This window comes from Carlito syrichta, unplaced genomic scaffold (assembly GCF_000164805.1).
Source record: "Carlito syrichta isolate Samal-C Ts95f unplaced genomic scaffold, Tarsius_syrichta-2.0.1 Scaffold303780, whole genome shotgun sequence".
Lineage (NCBI taxonomy): Eukaryota > Metazoa > Chordata > Mammalia > Primates > Tarsiidae > Carlito > Carlito syrichta.
Window position 1 is genome coordinate 74,467 of NW_007247876.1, and position 16,982 is coordinate 91,448.

Here is a 16,982-nt window from a genome sequence, read left to right on the forward strand (position 1 = left end):
ATTTTTTTTTTTTTTTTTTTTTTGTTCAACCACTTTCGATGGGCAGCACAGTTGGTTCTATGTAAATAATGCTGCAATAAACATGCGTGTGCAGGTATCATTTTATAGAATGATTTGAGTTCCTCCAGGTATATTCCCAGAAGGGAGATTGCGGGGTCGTATGGAGGGTCGATTTTTAGATCTTTTAGGAATCACCACACTGTTTTCCACAGAGGCTGTACTAGTTTACACTCCTACCAACAATGTAGAAGCATTCCCTCTTCCCCACATCCTCTCCAGCAACTGTTGTCTTTTGAATTCTTTATGGTGGCCATCCTGACTGGAGTTAGGTGGTATCTTAGTGTGGTTTTAATTTGCATTTCTTTGATGATTAGTGAGGCTGAGCCTTTTAAAAAATGTATCTGTTGGCTACTTATATGTCTTCTTTTGAAACATATCTACTCATATTTTTTGCCCACTTTAAAAATTTTTTTATTTTAAATATGTGGGATGCAATTCAGGATTAGGTATACAAATGTTCATTATGCAGGTACCTTTGTTGATGAGGTGTGCCCCCTCCCCTGGCAGTTTCCCACTACTGACAATCCCTTTTCTTATAGTATTACAATAATTGTTCAAGATCTGCTTATGAGTGAGAACATGTGATATTTGGTTCTTTGTTTTTGTGATAGATCACTCAGTATTATAGCCGCTAAGTCCATCCAAGTTGCTGCAAAGTTCATAATTTTGTTCTTCTTTATGGATTCGTAATAATCCATCAGGCATATGTGCGACTTTTTTTTTATATAGTCCTCTTTCCATGGGCAGCATGGTTGGTTCCATGTTTTTGCTATTGTGAATATTTCTGCAATAAGCATGCGTGGGCAGGTATCTTTTTCGTAGAGTGATTTGAGTTCCTCCAGGTATATTTCCCATAGAGGGATTTCGGGGTCGTACGGAAGGTCAATTTTTAGATTCTTTAGGAATTGCCACACTGTTTTCCACAGAGACTGTATTAGTTTACATTCCCACCAACAGTGTAGAAGTGTTCCCTTTTTGCCACATCCTCTCCAGCATCTGCTGATTTTTGAGTTGGTGATGGCCATACTGACTGGAGTTAGGTGGTATCCCAGTGTGGTTTTAATTTGCATTTCTTTGATGATGAGTGAGGCTGAGCATTTTTTCATATATCTGTTGGTTGCTGGTATGTCTTCTTTTGAGAAGTGTCTATTCAAATCTTTTGCCCACTTTGTAAAGGGGCTGTTTTTTTTTTCTTTTTGGCACATTTGAATTCCTTGTAGATCCTAGATATGAGGCCTTTGTCAGATTTGCAGTTGGCAAATATCTTTTCCTAGTCTGTGGGCTGTCTCCCCGCTCTCTCAATGGTTTCTTTGGCTTTGCAGAAGCTTGTCAGTTTGATGAGGTCCCACTTGTCTATCTTACCTCTTATGGCATGGGCACTTGGGGTTTTGATCAGGAATTGGTTGCCAGTTCCAATAAGGGTGTCTTCTGCATTTTCTAAGGTTCTTATAGTTTGAGGTATTACATTTAGGTCTTTGATCCATTTAGAGGTGACTTTTGTGTATTGAGATAGGTCCTGTTTTAATATTCTGCACGTGGTCAGCCAGTTTTCCCAGCACCATTTACTGAATAGTTTCTCCTTTCCCCAGTGGTTGATGGTGGAGGTTTTGTTGAAGATGAGTTGGTTAAAAAATTGAGCTTTTGCTTCTGGAATCTCTATCCTGTTCCTTTGGTCTATATGCCTGTCTTATATCAACACTAGGATGTTTTGATCATTGTAGCTTTATAATGAAGCTGAAAGTCTGGGAGCATGATGCTTCCCACTTTTTTTTTGTTGAGGATTGTTTTGGTTATTCATGGTTGCTTGTGTTTCCATATAAATACCCGTATTGCCTTTTCCAGGTCTGAGAAGAATGCTGCTGGAAATTTAATGGGAATTGCATTAAATCTGTAGATTCCCTTGGGTAGGATGGGTATTTTAACAATGTTGATTCTTCTAACCCATGATCATGGAATATTTTTCCATTTGTTTGTGTCATCTTTGATTTCTTTGGGCAGTGTTTTGTAGCTTTCATTGTAAAGGTCTCTGAATTCTTTGGTTAGGAAGATGCCAAGATATTTCATTTTCTGTGTCGATGAGATTGTGCTTTTTTTTAAATTTTAAAAATGTGGGGTACAATTCAGGGTTAGGTATACAAACATTGATTATGCAGGTATCGTTGTTGATGAGGTGTGCCCCTCTCTCTCCTAGCAGTTTCCTTCAACTGCCAATCCCTGCCCCCTTCCCTGGCAGTTTCCCACTACTGCCAATCCCTTTCTTATAGTATTATGATAATTGTTCAAGGTCCGCTTATGAGTGAGAACATATGGTACTCTGTTCTTTATTTCTGTGATAGATCGCTGAGTATGATCGACTCTAAATCCACCCAAATTGCTGTGACGTTCATATGCTTGTCTTTCTTTATGGCTGCATAATATTCATTGTGTATATGTACCACATTTTAAAAATCTAGTCCAGCTTTGATGGGCAGCATGATTGGTTCTATGTTTTTGATATTGTAAATAGAGCTACAACAAACATACATGCACAGGTATCTTTTTTGTAGAATGATTTGAGTTCATCCAGGTATATTCCCAACAGGGGAATTGCTGGGTCATATGGAAGGTCAATTTCTAGCTCTTTCAGAAATTGCCACATTGTCTTCCAAAGGGGTTGCACTAGTTTAAATTCCCACCAGCAGTGTAGAAGCATTCCTTTTTCTCCACATCCTCGCCAGCATTTGTTGTTGCTTGTTTATTAATGTTTTATTTGGATTTCTGTTTGTTTATTGTTGGTATATAAGAATGCGACAGACTTTTGCACATTTATTTTATACCCTGAGACTTTGCCAAAGTCCTTTATCAGTGCAAGGAGGTTTTTGACAGATTCTCTTGGGTTTTTGAGGTATAGAATCATATTGTCAGCAAAGAGGGATAACTTAACTTCCTCTTTTCCTATCTGGATACCCCTGATTTCCTTCTCTTGTCTGATTGCTGCAGCTAGGACTTCCAATACTATGTTGAACAGGAAGAGTGAGAGTGAGTATCATGGTCTTCTTCCAGTTTTCAGGGGAAATGGTTCCAGTTTCTGTCTGTTAACTTTAGCAGTATGTTGGCTGTGGGTTTCTCATAGAAGGCTCTTAGTATTTTGAGGTCTGTTGCATCTATGTCTAGATGTTCAAGGTTTTCAGTCAAGAAGGTCTGCTGGATTTTATCAAAACCTTTTTCTGCATCTAATGATATAATCATGTGGTCCTTGTTTTTACATTTGTTGATGTATTTAATTATGTTTATAGTCTTGTGGAATTTGAACCAGCCCTGCATCCCAGGGATGATGCCTACTTGGTCATGAGGGATGTTTATTGAGATGTGTTGTTGGAATCAGTTTGCTGGAATTTTGTTGAGAATTTTAGCATCTATGTTCATCAAGGATATCGACCTGTAGTCCTCTTTCTTTGTTGGTTCTTTACCCAGTTTGTGTACCAATGTGATGTTAGCTTCATAAAATGATTTGGGGAGAGTTCCATCTTTCTTGATTGCCTGGAATACTTTCAATAGGATTGGTATCAGCTCCTGGTTGTATGTTTTGTAGAATTCTTCTGGAAAGTCATCTGGTCCAGAGCTTTTTTTTTTGTAGGTAGTTCTCTTATGACATAGTCTATTTCCTGGATTGCTATTAGTCTATTCAGGGTCTCAATTTCCTCTTGTTTCACTTGGGGAGGTTGTGTGATGTTAGAGAGTCCTCCGTTTCATTTAGGTTTTTGAGTTTGTTTCCATACAGGTGTACATAGTAATCTCTGATAATATTTTGTATTTCTTTGGGGTCAGTTGTGACTTCATCTTTTGCATTTCTGATTTGGGCTTTTTCACACTAGCTAGGGGTCTGTCGATCTTGTTTATTCTTTCTAAAAACCAGCTTTTGGTTTCATTGATTTTTTTGTATTATCTTTTTGTCCTTTATGTCCCAAATTCGGGCTTTTATTTTGGTGATCTGAATTCTTCTGCTGAAGCTATGGTTTTGGTGGTTTTACTTTTCCAGCTTCCTTAGATGATTTGTTAGGCTGTTAACTTGTGATCTTTCCATTTTCCTCATGTGTGTTTGTAGAGATGTGAATTCCTCTCTTCGTACTGCTTTCATGACATCCCAGAGATTTTTTTCATTTTCGTTTGTTTCCAAGTATCTTTAAATCTCTGTTTTGATTTCATGTTGACCCAGGAGTTATCTAGTGTCATGGTGTTTAGTGTCCAAGTCTTTGTGGATTTTGGAGGAACTTTGTTGATATTTATTTTTATTCCACTGTGGTCTGAGAAGGTGCATGACAGAATATCAATTTTTTTTTTTTTGAGTTGGAGTCTCACTCTGTCGCCCAGACTGGAGTGCAGTGGCTGCTCCCGGCCACCGCAGCCTCAAACTGCTGGGTTCCGGCGATCCTTCTGCCTCAAGTAGCTGGAACTATAGGCGTGCACTACCACGCCTGACTGATTTTTTGATTTATTGTAGAGATGAGGTTTCGCCTGCCCAGGCGGGTCTTGAACCTGTGGGCTCAGGCAATCCACTCACTTCAGCCTCCCAAAGGCACAGGATTACAGGCTGAGCCACTGAGTCCAGCTCTTTTCTATGTTTTTTAACAGTTTGGGTTAGTTCAATATTTTTGTCCTCAAGCTCTGAGATTCTTCTGCTTGGCTAATTCTGCTATCTATGCTTTGTTGTTTATTTCATTCACTGTATTTTTTATTGCTGTTATCACAGTTCTCAACTCCTTCATTCTTTCCTCTTGTCTGTCCTCATTTCTTTTTATTCTCTCTATTAATATCTTGATATCTGGGTTTGTGGTTTGAGACCAGTCATTCTGGGGACTTTTCATTGTTTGAGTTCTGGAGTCTATATTCTTAGTTGCTGACCTCCCAGGGGTCTGTGTGAGACTCATATTCTTCCTTTGGTTTTTCTCCATTTTTGTGTGTTTTCTTCCCTTTTTTTTAACCTCTTCTTTAATTCTGTTGTTCAGTGATGGGGGGATAGCTTTTATTTCTGTTTGCTCATTCTCCTAGTCTTTCTTATGTAGATCCTCTTGTTTTGTTCAATTCTGAGGCTGAATTAGGGGTGGGAGCCTGTGTTTTTTGCAGTTTTGAGATTTAATTAAGGGGGAAGCAGTGATTTATAAGCTATCTGTAGTTCTCAGTATCTGCTGACAGGTGTGTGGGCCCCCTGGGACCCATTTCCCACTGCCTTAGAATCTGTCTATGCAGTGGGGGTGACTGTTTGCCCCCTGAAAGCAAAATGAGATAAGAAAAGGAAAAGAATGGAAAAAGGAAAGAGGAAGATGAAAGGAGGTGGAGAGAGAGAAGAAGTGAGAAAATAGACACGTGTGCCAACTAATGAATAAACAGAGAGACAAAGACAGAAAGACAAAAAAGACAAAAACATACAGACAATCATACAAACAAACAACTCCCCCATTGGCGTACTATTCCTAAAAAAATCCATACATAAACAGAAAATCTAAAAAAAAAATAATTAAAATAACAGAAACAAAGCAAGTTCAAAACTGTAAACAAAAACAAAAAGGAAGAGAGAAGAAAAAAACTAAAACTGAAACAAAAAACAAACAAGAAAACAACAACAACAAAAACTTGCTCTCTGACTGTTTCTGTGACTCTAGGTTCCTTTCAGGTCTCTGCCTTAGGGAGCAGCTCTGGTTTCCAGACCTTCCCCTCTGCTCTCAGTGCAGGCTGATAGGGTTGCTTTCAGCATGGGCCAAATACCCCATGGGCCACTGTGGGAGGAGGGTGGATCAGATCCAAACTCACCCTACTCACTGCTGCTGCTGTCAATTCTCCCACTCAGATCTGATGTGTCTCTGCCTGTTCCAGCATGGGGAAGAGGCATCTGTCTCTCCTAGTCTGATGAGAAGATAGCCTCTGGGTCCCAAGATGGAGGCTGGGCAGAGCTGGGTGGGACAGTGGAAGTCTCTGCTGGGTCCCAGGACTGAGAAGATGGCACCCATCAGTGTCTTGTCACCAGTGTTGGAGCTTTATTCCAGTTTTCCATGCCCTACCTTTTCCATGGCTCTTGCTACTCATGCCTGGTCTGCTTTCACAGGTGATGATGTGGTCCAGGTGCCAGGTAGTGAGCTAGTCTCTGCTGCCTCCTCTCAAGAGAGCATGGAAAATGGCAGACAATCCTGTGTGCCCGGGTCTCCAATCTCAGGGCACTTGTGGGTTGCAATCACCTCTGGAGGAGAGCTCTGGGTGCGAGAATCCAAGTCGTCCCTCAGATGGACTTTCACTCACCCACTGGCACATGCCCACTCACGCAGAGAGTCTTTATGGACACTCACTTTTGTGGAGAGTCTCACAGTTTGACCTGTTCCATCGCCATCTTGCTTGGAAACTCCCTACCCACTTTTTAATAGGACTGTTTTTCCCCCCTTTGGCATGTTTGAGTTCCCTGTAGCTCATGGATGTTAGGCTTTTGTCAGATATATAATTGGCAAATATTTTTCCCCATTCCGTGTGCTGTTTCTGCACTCTCTTCATGGTTTCCTTTGCTTTGCAGAAGATTTTCAGTTTGATAGCGTCCCATTTATCTATCTTATCTTTTATGGTATGGGCATTTGGTGTTTAGGACTTTCTGACATCACACAACTTCCCAAGGTTGAAACAAGAAGAAATTGAGACACCAAACAGACTAATAACAACCCAGGAAATTGACTCTGTCATAAGAAAACTACCTACAAGAAAAAGCCCTGGACCAGATAGCTATCCTGTGGAATTCTATAAAACATACAAGGAAGAGCTGATACCAATCCTATTGAAAATATTCCAGGCAATCAAGAAAGATGGAACTTTCCTCAAATAATTTTATGAAACTAACATCACACTGATGTGTGAACTAGGTAAAGATCCAATAAAGAAAGAGAACTACAGGCTAATATCCCTGATGAACATATATGCAAAAATTTTCAACAAGATTCTAGCAAATCAGATCCAACAAAGCATCTCAAAAATCATCCACTATGATCAAGTAGGCTTCATCCCCAGGATGCAGGGCTGTTTCTTCATCCACAAGATCATAAGTGTAATTAAGTACATCAACAGACGTAAAAACAAGAACCACATGATTATATCATTGGATGCAGAAAAAGCTTTTGATAAAAACCCTTGAATACCCAAGTGTAGAAGGAACATACTCCCAAATAGTAAGAATGATCTATAATAAACCCACAGTCAACATATTGTTAAGTAGACAGAAATTGGAAACATTTCCCCTGAAAACTGGAAGAAGACAAGGATGCCCACCCTCACCCCTCCTGTTCAACATAGTGTTGTGAGTCTTAGAGCAACCAGACAAGAGAAGGAAATCAGGGGTTTCCAAATAGGAAAAGAGGAAGTTAAGTTATTCCTCTTTGCTGATGGTATGATCCTATACCTTGAAAATCCAAGAGAATCTGTCAAAAACCACCTTGCTTTGATAAAGGATTTTGGCAAAGTCTCACAGTACAAAATGAACATGCAAAAAAGACAGTAACATTCTTATACACCAAGAACAAACAAGCAGAGAACCAAATAAAAAACATGATCCCATTCACAATAGCCACAAAAAAATGAAATAACATGGCTTCTTCCTAATCAGAGAAGTGAAAGACCTTTACAATGAAAACTACAAAACACTGCTCAAAGAAGTCAAAGAAGAAAGAATGGAAAAATATTCCATGCTCATGGATTGGAAGAATCAACATTCTTAAGATATCCATACTACCAAAGGCAATCTACAGATTCAACACAATACGCATTAAATTACCAGCAGCATTCTTCTCATACCTGGAAACAACAATACAGAAATTCATATGAAACCATAAAGGACCATGAATAGCCAAAACAATCCTTAGCAAAAGAAACAAAGTGGGAGACATTACACTTCCAGACTTTAAACTTTACTACAAGGCTACAGTAATCAAAACAGCCTGATATTGGTATAAGAAGGCATATAGACCAATGGAACAGGAGAGAGATTCTGGAAGCAAAACCTCAATTTCTCAACCAACTCATCTTCAACTAAGTCTCCACCAACAACCACTGGGGAGAGGAGAATCTATTCAGTAAATGGTTCTGGGAAAACTGGCTGACCACGAGCAGAAGAATGAAACAGCACCTCTACATATCACCATACACAAAAATCAGCTCCAAATAGATCAAAGACCTAAAAATAAAACCTCAAACTATAAGAATCTTAGAAAATGCAGGAGATACGCTTATGGAAATTGGAATAGATGTTGGATTTCAATTGTAGCTATCATTGTGAACTACTGACTTACAGCAAGACATTCCCTACTAAAAGCATCAGGGCTCCTTGAAGCAATTACTGATTCCAGGAAGGGGGCAGGAACATGCAAGGTGAGGCTGGGACACCTTTTGCCAAAAGCATGGGGACACATCAAAAGAACCCAAGGGCTATCTTAAATGGAAAAACGGAATTCCATTTACCATGTAGGGGCCAATCTGAGCATCCAAAAGGATAACTTAGGTAATGGATTACAACGTAGAAAAATAGAACCCACAAGCCCATAATGACACTCATGAAGAAGGCAGAAGGATGTGAAAAGTACCTCTTTACAAAAGAGTGCCATCTTATGAACGTAGAAATAATGGAATTAAATTTTTTCATTTTCCAAATGCTAATATCATAATTTATTCAAGCTAAACTTCTCAATAGATGGTAAAAAAAAAAATTGAGTGCAATATTCTTGGGGCATAGAATAGTCACCCAGTCTCCCCAAAGTGTTAGCCCATAATGACATATTAATTTAAAAGTGATAAAGACTCCTTTGCAATGTTAAGATCTTGGAGACACCACCATGTCAGAGTGATCAATGTTGTAATTATCAGTAATGGGACAAACTGACATTTTATACCTCTTATTGAGAAGCAGTGGAAAGTATATCTTTGTAGTAGTCTTGCCAAGAATATTTAATATGAATATAATTGTGATGAAAACATCAAATTGAAATCTGGGACACTATTTAAGACAATGGCTTGAACAGATTAAAAAAAAGTCCATAAGGATGTTTCCTGTGTTTTCTGAGATTCTTAACATTTGAGGTTTTATACTTAGGTCTCAGATCCATTTAGAGTTGATTTTTATGTGTGGTGATAGGTAGGAGTCCTGTTCCATTCTTTTGCATGTGGTCAGCCAGTTTTCCCAACACCATTTACTGAATAGGCTTTCCTCTCCTCAGTGGTTGTTGGCGGAGGTTTTGATGAAGATGAGTTGGTTGAGAAACTGAGGTTTTGCTTTCGGAATCTCTATCTTGTTCCATTGGTCTATTTGCCTGTTCTTGTACCAATACCAGGCTGTTTTGATTATTGTAAACTTACAATAAAGTTTCAAGTCTGAAAGTGTGTTACCTTCCACTTTATTTCTTTTGCTAAAGATTGCTTTGACTCTTCATGGTCATTTATGGTTTCATACGAGTTTCTGAATTGTTCCCAGGTCTGAGAAGAATGATGTTGGTAATTTAATGGGTATTGCATTGAATCTGTAGATTGCCTCACTAATCATCAGAGAAATGCAAATCAAAACCACGTTGAGATACCACATAACTCCAGTAAGATTGGCCATCATTAATAAAACAAAAAACAAAGATGCTGGAGAGGATGTGGAGAAAAGGGAACGTTTCTACACTGATGGTGGGAATGCAAACTAGATCATCCTCTATGGAAAACAGGGTGGTAATTCCTAAAAGAACTAGAACTTGACCTTCCATGTAACCCAACATCCCCCTTCTGGGAATATACCTGGAGGAACTTAAATCACACTACAGTAAAGATACCTGCACATGCATGTTTATTGCAGCACTATTTATAATAGCAAAAACATGCTGTTATAAATCATGCTGCCCATCAAAACTGGACTGGTTAAAAGAAATGTGGTACATATACATGATGGAATATTATGCACTCATAAAGAAGAAAAAAATTATGGACTTTGTAGCAACTGCGATGGATTTAGAGTCTATAATATTGAGTGATCTCTCACAGAAAAAAGAACTGAGTACCACAGGCTCTCACTCATAAGCGGACCCTGAACATTTCCCATAATGCTATAAGAAAGGAATTGACAGTAGATGGAAACTACCAGAGGGGTAAGAGGGAGCACATGACATTAATAAAGGCACTTGATTTCAAACCAGGTGAAGTGGAAAAAAAGGGAGGCTCAAACTTTACCTGTGTGATGACCAGTTGTGTACTTAATCCTGAATTGTACCCTTCAAAATAAAAAAAAAAAGTCCATGTCATGAAAGTTAAAAAAAAAAAATAGAAGCATATTCTAGATCAAAGGAGGTTAAGGAGAAATGAGCACTCCTGCAACAAGTGGCTTTTGATTAGATGCTGGAAAAAGAAAGCAGACATAAAGGCCATGGTAGAAAAACTGAAGACATTTGAATATAAATCTTTTTTTTGAGCAGCAAACACCTATCATTTATTGAGATCACTTAGGAGCCAGACACAGTAATAAGTACTTTACATAATGTGTGCTCTTGCCACAGTGAGCTCAAAGGGTGGAAAAACCTATGACCAGAATGCAGGAGTTCATAATATGCCTTTACTTTGTAATTCATAAACAACTTTTAATTTGTCCTTCAATAATTAACTATAATTGGTAACTGCTTTTCTTAGAGGCTTCTCTCATGTCCAAAAGAGGGGGAGAATTTAGCCCTTGATTTAAAAAACAAACACACACAAAGGAGGAGGGAATGTCCTTAACTACAAATAATATTCCACTGTAACATTATTGCTATAAAACTTCCAAGCTGGCTGTTCTTCCAGATGCTCTCTTTTGATAGCTGTAGTAGCTGACAGTTCTATATTTACACATTCAAAACAATTAATGCATCTATTTTACTCATAAATTTTCTGGGACTCCTGTAGAATCACACTGCTTTCTGCCATGGCACTTTGTAGTCGTTTCGTTGAGTCTGAGGGTGCCTCCCAAGGGGTTGGCTGGCAGACCATGAAGTTGATTCCTGCCTCTAAGCACTGCTCTGCGAGCAGCAGTCCTACACTCTCATATGCCACCACATTTCTGGTACTATATAGATGCTTTTTAATAGCCCGTATGCCAGTGAATGCCAGAGGCCACAACCTGGCCATTTTGACCCTCAACAAATTCTTCTTCATGATGCTGAGTCCTTATAACATAACCTGTGCCAGAACTCACAGGAGGGCCACATTGTCCTTCAACCCCGTTCTTTCCTGGCTACAGATAAGAACTCCAGATTCTGGGGGTTACAGTTGGTGAACTCTGGGGCACAACAGCTTCATTTTTCAGAGGGTCCCTGCCAGCTTGGAATCGGTAGAGAGTGCTGTGAACCCACACTTGAGGTTCCTGCAAACTGACAACAATCCCCAGAACTACGGCCAAAGCACCATTGCTGAGGGGATCTCAGGCAAAGCCTCCCCTCCTCTTCCTCACGGACCCCTCTGCAGCTTGCTGGGTGCAGCTATATTAACTGAATATAAATCTGAAATGTAATGGGATTATTGCATCAGTGTGAACTTCCTTATGCATGATGATCTCATGGTATTGTGGTTAGGAAGATATTGTGGTTATGAAGAAAAATATCTTTGTTTTTAGGTGACACATGCTAAAGTGCCCAGTGCAGAAGTGGCATGATGTCTGCAACTTATTTTCTAATGGCTTCGCATGTGTGGGGGAGGATATAGAAAGTAAAAGGAAAATAACAAGCATACGGAATTAAGCATTGGTGAATCTAGGTGAAGAGTGTGTGGAGATTTATTGTACCATGCGTTAAACAATTTTTTGTTGGTTTGTTTTTTAAAAAATAAAAAGTTGAGGAAAAACAAACCATAGTGCAAAACAATGCTTTCACTGAGTGGGTTTCTACTCTGTTGAGCATCTTAAGACAATTTTATATCACTTACATTCAAATAGTATACAGCAACTTTCCCTTGGAGACTGCAATCTGATTGGTCAAATTACAGATGTATAAATTCTTATTTTTCTGCTTCAACTACAGCTGCATCCTCTTCAACTTACACGCACGGGTCTAGCTGAGGGGGAAACTGGTGTGGTAGGATTTTCCTAAAGTCACAGAAGCTTGTGTCCTGCTTCCTAAATGGCTTAATATTATCAAAATTTAATTGTGATTAAAACAATTGAATTGTGGAAAAGATAATTAAAAAAAGAGATGACTCCTAAGGATATTCTTGAGTGTGTCAAGCACTTTTCAGTGTGCCTTAAACAAATACCTACATTTGGAGACTCATTGCTTGCAAGGCACCCTCTGAGTCAAGTATCCATGTCTCTTTGACTCACCCATGAGGTGAAGTAAGGTGACCAGAAAATCCCAAGCTGCTCTACGGCAAAGGCTGGCCTCTTGCCAGTTAGCTTCCCTGCCTTCCGTCTCTAGAGGTTTTTCTGAAATGCACTCATGACTTCTTCAAATGGCAAGTATGTCACTTGAGGTATCCAAACCCATCTAAGCTTCTGTCATTTATGGCCAGAGTCAGATTCAGGTGTGGGAGAAGTGACCACCGTCCTGGCTGGTATGGTGAAGTGCTGGAAGACAGGCCGCCCTTCAAAGCTTTGTCTTTCACTGATCTCTGAGAGTTAATTCTGATCAACTTTCTTGTGAGAAATTAGACAAAATGCAAAGCATTGCTGCCTTAGAACAATTATTTTTATTCTGTCAAAGTTTAGAGCTTCTATTTTTAAAATAACATAACAGTTTCAAAGAATGGTGGTGGGAGTGGGGAGAAAGTATCTTCAATTCTCCCTTTAATTTTCTCTAGAATTGCACCAAATTCCTCATTAGAACGTATATCCAGACCAGTGCAGCTTCACTGACAGCAGGGGACTCAGGTTTTCTGGATTCTGAAGTTTACACAATTTTCATAACCAACTTCAAGAAAAATATCAAAAAGTTATGAACAGAACATCAGGTACAAATATGAATTTTTTACAATGAGAAAGAAATCACATTTCAGTATAACTTTTAATTAGCTAACAAATACCACAGACATAAAAATCCTGAAAAATAAGATATGCACACACACATGTATATTATTACTCATCTGCTTAATCCATCTAAAACATTTTTTTTGACTGTCATCTGTTGATCAACTTTTCTTGGGACATCAGTTTTGTAATATAGTCTGTAAAGACAATAGTAAGGTCATATAGTCTTTCCTAAAGCATGGCTGACTGAAATTTATAGAATTCAGTTACGCAGAAACTTTCTGCTTCCACAATTTGTTTCTGGTAATGTTATGAAATGCAGGTATTGTCAAATTTGGAAACATCTCAGCCAAGTTTCTTTCCTCTATGAATGATAAAATTTCAGGTCATTGCTGAGTTCATTTTGGATAGGAGAGAACTTTGTTTTGCCTGAAAGTAAAAAAAAAAAAAAAAAAAAAAAAAAAGTTACACCCTCACAATTTTATACATCTGGTTATTGGAAGAACCTTCCACGGGCTAACTTATGTTTCCAGATGCTTCAAGCCTCTCTCCTCATGTGCCTGTCACTGCTCATATCGTTGGGGAGTAGGAATTGTGACCCCTGTATTGTGTGCTGAATGAATCATTGTAGGATAGGGTAGGAATGCTCTGGAGGCAGACCACGTGGGTTGGCGGGCACTTTAACTACACATGGAGAGGGTTGTGAGCCACACTGGTCTATTCCACTGAACCAATCAGCATGACAGTCATCTTACTGACTGCAACAACTCTTACACTAGTGAATTTTACAAAAGTATATGACCTTAAGAGTATCTTGCTAGGAATTAATCTTAATCAGTTCCATAATCAGTCCATCTCTGGCTGTCATTATGTCCTCTTCCAAGTCCTCAGCACCTGCAGGCTCTGCAGCCTCTCCGTCCCTCCATGCTGTGGATATCCAAGAGGAGAAGAGGAAAACGTATTTTATTCTTCTGTTAGTGCATCTTTGTTTGAATCTGCCCTTGTGCAGAGACAGGGTGAATGCAACAAGCAAGCTTCTCTGGGTGTGGTGATCAGAGTTACATGGTCTGACAGAACACGGTGGAACTTGTTATCACAGGATCCTGGTGTCTCATAACTGTACAGAAAATCATTTCAAAGAACAATTTCAAGCCTAATTAAAGTTTAATACTCAACCAAAAATTTATTAGGTGAAAGAGATTAACTATGATCTTAAAGGAAAGTGGGAAGGATTAAATATAATGTCCACAATGGCAAAAGGTATTAGCATAACACTACAAAAGTCAACAGAAATATTTGTAGAAATAAGGGTAAGTGCCACCCTGCATGCATTTTCCCTTCTCCTAGGGAAGAAGTTATTTATGGAGAGGAGAAAATCTGATGGGTTGTTTCCTTTATGAAGGAGGTGGCAGGTGGCTGCCTGCTGGAGTGTGAAAAACAAGTGGAATCATTTGAATGCCATTCTGAAAATATTAGTCAAATGACAAAAATACAAGCAGGGAATAATCTTCCCCACCTCTTGAAATTTTTTTGTGCAGAAAATTAGAAAGATATTGGAATGATGGGAGATGATAAACTATGTCTCTAAGAAATAGTCCTTACTTTCAAAATATGTTAAATATAAATTTATTCTTTAGCAGTTAACTACTACACCTTTAAAAGTGATGTACATACAAATCTCAGAAGCACATCACGTCCAGTATTGCAATGCATCCTTATATGATAACACAAAGAAACTGACAAGGACCAATTTTTAGTTGACATCAGTTGAATCTGATATACAAACACTTAAATTTTTTATGCAGAAGTATGTGTGTGTGTGTGTGTGTGTGTGTGTGTGTGTGTGTGTGTGTGAGAGAGAGAGAGAGAGAGAGAGAGAGAGAGAGAGAGAGAGAGAGAGAGAAAGAGAGAGAGGCTTTCATGCCAATAGATTGAGAATCTAAAATCTTATGTTATATTTCTCCCTCTGTCACCAACTGGGTCTTCCATTTTAAGAAAATTACTTAAGTTGAGCCTTAGTTTTATCATCTCTACATAGTGAATATTGGGGCATATAATATGGGTGCCCCAAATGATAAGATTTATTTAAGTTCCAATGTTCTATGAGTCCATGTGTGTCCGAATACCAGTCTTCTTTTACTCAGGGAGGGATTAACACAAAATCTAGGCTACTGAACAATGGAAATTATATTACCGATCTCATAACTAAAGTAATGAGGTGATGAGTGCTAATGGCCCAGAGATTATTTTGGGTTTCCACCCACTGCTGTCGTCTCTCCATCAGCCATCATTTTTACTTCTTTTCTTCCTCTTAGCAGACGATCTTACTTCCTACTATGCTGAAAAATAAAAGCCACCAGACGCCATTTTCTCACTGCTGACTCCATAGAAGATACCTGCTGCAGCCACTTTTTCTCCTCTTTCCTCCTTTCTTTCCCTTCTTCCTTGAAGAGTGGATCTTTCTACTTGGGTTTGTATCCCCTTACCCTCACTCCAGCGTACCCTTTTTCTTGAACTAGCCTCCTCCTCAACTTCTCTGAGGCCACAGCCTCCAAGATTTTTATTGACCAATGTGTTCCCTCTTACTCCTCTTAGTTCCTTCCCAGGGTTCCTTCTGTCTTGGATCTGCCACTGTTGGGGACATCTGTGTGGGTCCAGGATCCTCTTCTGTCTTGTCTCAATCCCTACTTCTGGTGATTGCATGCTTGCTCATCACTCGCCTTCCTGTCTACTTGTTGACAAAGGCCAAATTCATATGTCCAGCATGTATAAGCAACTGACTATATGACTATTCCTGGTATGTTTCTTGAATTTTCAAGTTTAGGCTTGATGTTGTGCCCAGCCCCTCTCAGTTTGGAAATAACATATTCAATTCTCCCTATCTCCAGCCCCTATGCTCCTGCAGCTCAGGCAGGTAACCACCATCCCAGTTCCTCCTCTACTGTGAACCAGGCCGCTTCTGTTTCCAGTGCAAGCCTCCTGTCGACACCATGATGTCCCGGCTTCTTGCTTCCACTTTTTTTCACTTACAGCCCAGCACCCTTCCGTCATTCAGAGTATGCAATAATCATGCTATTATTAGAAAAGTGACATAAAGACGCAGATCATTTAAGGAGTACAGCAAAGTAAAGAGAACAATGTAAAAAACAGTTCTGAAATCCCACCACTTGGAAATATCGGATGAATATTGTTGTAAAACTTTTTAATATAATTCTTTAGATAGGTGAATAGACAGCAGATTTTTTTTATTAAAAGAGGCACTGTTTAATATTATTATATGTTTCTAGTAGCCACTGCCTTAAAATGTATCATGTGAATATATAGTTATAACATCTAAAGTTTTGTCAAAATGAGGAAGAAAATTGTTTAAAGGATAAATAGTACAAGAGGGTTTGCTGTGAAAAGCAGCAATCGGTTGCCACATCCATCCTGTCCTCAGTCTGCCGTTTTGAACTCTCACTAGCTTCTATTTTTAGATTTCAGATTTTTAAAATTCTGAACTGATTGTCAAGATGTTTTGGATGATCTACTGCGAACACTGCCTGTTAGCTTCCTGCCACGGAGAGTGAAGACCAGCTCAATTATACTCCCCTGGACTGTCTGCCCTTTGTCTCCCATGGCAAGTCTGTCTACTCTTAGTTCCTATTTTGGTTGCTTTGTACCTCTAAGAATATGTATTTTCCCTTGATTTCTTGTCCCATTGGTTATAGATAATCTCTTTTTACTCCCTACCATGTAAGGTGAGGCCTTTAGTCCCTCCTCCCTTTCATTTCCTCACTCATGGAAACTTTGTTTTTACTTTTGTATTGAAAAAATTGAAACAATCCCTTCTATTGGACAACCTCGGTAAGTTTTCCATGCTTTGACTTGCTGGGCTACTTGGAAGGCTGAGGCGGAAGGATCACCAGAGCCCAGCAGGTGGAGGCTGCGGTGGCCGGGAGCGGCTACTGCACTCCAGTCTGGG

At 39.2% G+C, this 16,982-nt stretch overlaps 1 pseudogene; it reads right to left on the reverse strand.

The window, feature by feature from the left end:
* Positions 1 to 10,938: 10,938 nt before the first annotated feature.
* Positions 10,939 to 16,982, reverse strand: part of LOC103261584 — a 26,119-nt pseudogene continuing 20,075 nt past the window's right edge.